Raw genomic sequence first — 6000 nt, forward strand, 5'->3', positions numbered from 1 at the left:
TGACAACGACCACTCTGCCAAGAGTGCATACGACTGAGAAGAAGTATGTGGCCAGGTTAGGTTAGTGCTATGCTAGTGAACATATGGTACAGTAGGTATTACGGGGTCTGGATTTTCCATTAGATGATAAACGCTTTGTAACAAATAATGATCTATTATATATTTTGTTACAAACTAAAAGCTTCTAAACAAACTCACAACATACCAGTATGAGCAACGAAACTTGACAGACGGTCTCTACGGGGTGTTGCAAGTCAGTTGGACATGATTCTTGCATATTCATAATACTCAATTCATCCCTTAGCTTTCAAAACTTGAACTTTATTTGGATTATCTTTATAATAATACTTAAATATGGTAATTTTTTATTGTGTTTCTGATACAAAATAAATATTCAGTCTGATATAAAATAAATAAAGAGTTGTGGTTAGATTCTAATTGACGTTAGCATTGTTCAAATTTCTGCCGAAAAAAACAATTCCAATCAAGATAACTGATTTTTTAGAAAAGGTTTACAACTTGATAAAAGACATGTGCTCCATTATATAAGATCCGAAACTACGTTCAGGCAGTTTTTTTAATGAAAGTATAACTTGATTGTGAACAAATGCTTACAAATGAATCATTAAAAACAGTGTCTAATAATTATTAATACTAGCCACAAATTTTCCTATCATTGAAATTTGCGTAGGTACTGATATATAATATATATAATAAAATAAAGTAAAAATAATAAGCCAATTTGTATCTTTAGCCGATAAAACCTGTAATATAAAAAAAAAAGTTATGATCTTTGCACTTAGAATCGATTTTTGGTAAAAGTACAAAAATGAAAATAAAAAATCTTAAAAATCTACATTTGCTTACGTTAAACCGTGTTTCACCTTTCATAATTCTTGTGAGCTGCATTTACTATACAACTGCACGACCTTTGTAGCATGGTATTTAGGTCGAGGTCGCATCTGACCTCTGACTGAAATACATTTTACACGAGCTTATTACCATTTCATGCTCGAGGACCTGATAAACAATGTACCCTTTTAAATAAGAATGAGTGTAACACTTCACGTATGTGTTTAGTAATATCGCTTAACAATAAATTGAGCAGAATTTGAATCAACACAATTCTTTCCTCGTTCATTTTTGTTCTTAAGCTCTTTTTGTTCTTAAGCTATAGCTAGAACAATAGACAACTGACCCTTTTTAATATGTACTCAAAATGAATATGTTAAAATTTAGTTTTAACAAAATTAGATTCAGTCCAATAAATATCGGGAATGAATGATTTAATTATGGTTAAAACAATTTTATTTTTTGTTGTTAGATTGGCACAACTGTATTCAATTTTGGCGCGGGGCTTGAGTTGAATTTGTTATTTAGATTTAATACAGTTGTCTTTTTAGTTATATCATATCTAGTGTGTATTGCGAATTACAACACGAACAAAGTGTTTGCCTCTAATTTTGCATCTCCAATAGAATATCATGTTCGGAGTCACTGAAAATGTTACAGAAGGCTTACGTTGGATGGACTTTGTCAAAAACACGTGCTTATGAGTGGTACAAAGCAGTCTCGATGTGACGGAAGATTTGCTTTGCTCTGATGGCCATCAACCTCTACAACTGAAGCTAATATCGCAAAAGTGGAGGAAACCTAATTCAAGTTTGAGATAGATGAAACAGCCCATTAACACTTCAGATTTTCTGAAAATAACAAATTTTAGCTATAACTATTGTCCATTAATACGAAATTTATTTCAATTGCTGAAGAAATATTCAATATCATTTTAAAATAATAAGCTATAAGGCAGTCCCACAATCTAACTAATCTAACGTCATCTCAAGTATTCAATTTCGTCATAAGATTTATTCGTATATTATACATACATAAACATATTAGATTAGACACACATTCATGCGTACTGTTTGAATCAAAGTCTTATTACACATGGCTAAATTTAGTCGAGTGAATTCAGTCGCTACTCAATTCAGTGAAGTGTAATAGCATTAAGTTAGTCTACTGAATTCAGTAGCAAGGATGGTTTCTGACTAACTAAATCATTTAGAAGCCTAATTAGAAACGCATTTAGGAAAGTGTAATCGCATTTAGTTACTTAATGGTTAGCCCGACATGTTTCAGGGATAATTTTTGTCATTAGGGGTTGGGATATTGAAGAACTAAATTTTAAATCTTGATACGAATTTCCTGTTGCAAGAAATCTTCATGTTGGAACCAATCTTCCTTTTGTACTTATAATATCGTAGGATTAGATATGTAATAGCTATATAGTAGATATTTATAATAGAATATCGTAGGATAGTATCCTGCTTTTGGATAAACGGTGTCACAAGGTTTAATATTAGGTCAAGTGATCTCGAATCCATTCGTAGATAATTTCTGAAGTCTGCTGGTTCTAAATCACTCATAATGTTCATATTTGCTAACATTCCGCACAGCAAGAAATATTTCTTCACCGATAGTTTTAATTTTTTTTTTTTTGAGAAATTGAAACACAAAACAAAAACAAAATAATACAAAACAAAAAAAAACAATTTTTTTGTTGTGTAGACAATACTGGGGCCATCCTCTTACGCATACGACACGTCTTACTTCGTCGCGCTTAAACTGACAATTGATTCAGTAACTGAATTTAGAACAGTGTAATCAGAAGCTTCTAAATTTGCTTCTGATTTCAGTCGACTAAATTCAGCCAAGTGTAATTAGCCTTTTAGCGAATAATATAAAGCGTTTTTAGTTATTAATCTCGCGTTTTGTAATTTTTTTTTTATTAGTTACAACGGCTGCCCCACCCTTCAAACCGAAATGCATTACTGCTTCACGGCAGAAATAAGCAGGGTGGTGGTACCTATCCGCGCGGACTCTCAAGAGGTCCTACCACCAGTAATTTGGTTTTCGCGGTCGAGGATTATGATTCTTCGGCATTTGAACATTGGGTTGACTGCAATGCAATCAACTATTCCAATAGTGGCTTGAGGTTTCATTTTCATGATAAGAAGAACCCAGGTGTTATATAAACCTCAAACTCCTGCTATTGAATTTAGGGTATTTTTTAATTTCAATGCCTCTAGGAATTTTTTTTATGAAAAGAATAAACATCCGATGATGAAACTGTAATTATTTTATAGAATTCTGAAAACCATAAACATCACCATAAAGTGACTGACTTTCAAAACGTGAACTCTTGTTTTTAACCTGTCCCTCCCAACACAAAACATTTTTTAAGCTCTTCGAAATTAAGAAAAGAAAAAAATTTAAGAGTTTTTGAATGAAAAGCTTCTATGGCGTAAAACTCATTTATCCATACTCGACGGAACCTACAGTTTGATGCCTATTTTTATTCCCACAGACATTTGTAGTTTATGTAAATGTAATTTATTTTCCTGAGTCAGATATACACGTTAAAAATAGAATTGAAGTGGGCTGACGTAAGTGGTCCAGAAAGTCATTAATCTCACTAGTTCTGGGTTACAGATTGATGTTTTCGAACAAAAAAGAGGGCTGTATAAATGAAGATATCACATTACACTTTATTAATCTGTTATTTCTCGATCAATGTTCGATAATAAATACCACGGAATATTACATTTCACCTTTAAGAATTCCTACGCATTTAACATTAATAAGGATAAAATCTTTTTTAATATCAGTTAATTTTTATAAAATATAAATATTTTCATAATTCCACCATTATATAGTGTTTTAGTTTGTAGAATAACTAATGAAACTTCCATCTCCTGTCTCTCAAAGAGTACAGTGGCATCCTTTATTTATTTATTGTTTATGTGGATGAGCTCACGGCCCACCTGATGTTAAGTGGTTACCGGAGCTCATAGATATCTACAACGTGAATGCCGCCACCCACCATGAGATATGAGTTCTAAGGGCTCAAGTATAGTTCAACGGCTGCCTCACCCTTCAAACCAAAACACATTACTGCTTCACGGCAGAAATAGGTAGGGCGGTGGTACCAGCGACCAGATGTCCTACCACCAGTTATTACGCAAATTATAATTTTGCGGGTTTGATTTTTTTACACGTTACACGTTACGTTTTTAAACATGTATAATAAAAAATCCTTCCCCGTGTGAAGTCAATGGTGAACATTTGTTAAGTATTATACATATGTAGTTACGTATTTGATTAGAGAAATTGGTACCCGCTTGCGGGATCCGAACACCGGTGCATCGCTAGATACGAACGCACCGGACGTGTTATCCTTTAGGCCACGACGACTTCAAACGAATCGCATGCAATGGTGTAAGTCGTTGTAACCACCAGTACCTATACCATGAGATCGACTGTCTAATACCATCATACAAATCTTGTTATCTATATATATATGTCAGCACACGTCAGGGATGGCTGAGCGGTAGTTTCCGTCATCACTCGTATTTGGTTGAACTCAGTTTATAAAAAGTCAATAAAACCTTTTGAATAATAATTATTGAAACTCAACACACACAACTTTCACAATGACAGGATAAACCGACAGTTTCGTTGCACATACCGACAGACCGACTGACTGACTGACTGACTGAGACGGACGGAATGACTGTCTGACACGTAATGCCACGACTCTTTTTTTTTTTTTTTTTCCTACCTAAGCTGAGAGCCTTGAGAGGCTATATCAGCGTAACCCTAACTTTTGTAGGTGAGCTCACGGGGCTCAAACCTGATGACGTTGCTAACACAAACCCTAGCAAGAGTCGTGCTTCGCAGAATCTACCACCGGATCGGAAACGCGACCCACTGAGAAGATCCAGCGAGAAACTCAGTGGGCTGTGTCTGAGAGTTAATTTACTCGTCGAGCCCTTCGTCGCAAGCGACGGGTTCGACAAGAACGGTGACCGGTGCTTGAAGTACCTAGAAGCACCGTTAGTGGATCGGGAGGATCCGAGATGACGTGTTTTGGGCGACGTCGACTGCTTTCCATTCTGTCCGCAGGATCGGGAATGTAGTTACCGGCGGCCACGATGAGAGGGTTCTCATGTCGTGCCGCTTTATCGAAGTGGCCACGACTCTGTCCACGTACCGCCATTTTATACTGTGGCGTTACGGAGTCTACCCTTCATTTTGTGATATTTATCAAAACAACATTTCATCATTTAAAATAATAATCAAAACCACCGTCTTAATATTACTAAAAGTCGTTATCCACGACAACTAAAAGTCGTTATCCACGACATATATATAAATGAATTGCTGTTCGTTAGTCTCGCTAAAACTCGAGAACGGCTGAACCGATTTGGCTAATTTTGGTCTTGAATTATTCGTGGAAGTCCAGAGAAGGCTTAAAAGGTAGATAAATATGAAAATCTTCGGAATTAAATAAAAATAACAATTTTCTTATTCTTTTGATGTGTCCCCCGTCGGACGGATTCCTTTTGTTTGTTTTAAGTTTCTTTATACAAAAGTTTAGGCACTACGAAGTCTACCGGGTCAGCTAGTCTTCTGATAATAACTTCCTAATAATAAATAATAGTAATAAATGCAACAGGCTTCAGTGGTGGACAGTATTGTTATAGTGTACAGTATTTTGTACTTTTTCAAAGGTTTAAAGACGACGTCATCTGTGAGTATAAACTAATAATTAACAATAAGTCCCAACTGTGATAAGACCCAGGCGACTAATGAGTTTTATTTAAGAAATTAAATAAATTTCGTAAGTTGCATTCCAATTTCTGTATTGCTGTGAAAAAATAGTACTTTCACGGAATGCTTACCTAACACAACAATATTGTAAATCAGTGATAATCCAGCTTATACAGACTTAAATCAGCTTTGAATGTTGATCATTTATGTATATTAATTGGATCGATATAATAATTCGGTCGAGAAATAAGGATTTGCCTGTTTTGTACATCTCGATTTGTGACTTCGACACGAAAATGAGGAAAAGAGTTTTAAGTTAGAGTTTTTTTATTACTAAAACTAAAATAATATGTTTTTATGGTTTGTTCTTAATAAATAATAATCATA

This window comes from Bombyx mandarina, chromosome 23 (genome assembly GCF_030267445.1).
Source record: "Bombyx mandarina strain Sakado chromosome 23, ASM3026744v2".
Classification (NCBI taxonomy): Eukaryota; Metazoa; Arthropoda; class Insecta; order Lepidoptera; family Bombycidae; genus Bombyx; species Bombyx mandarina.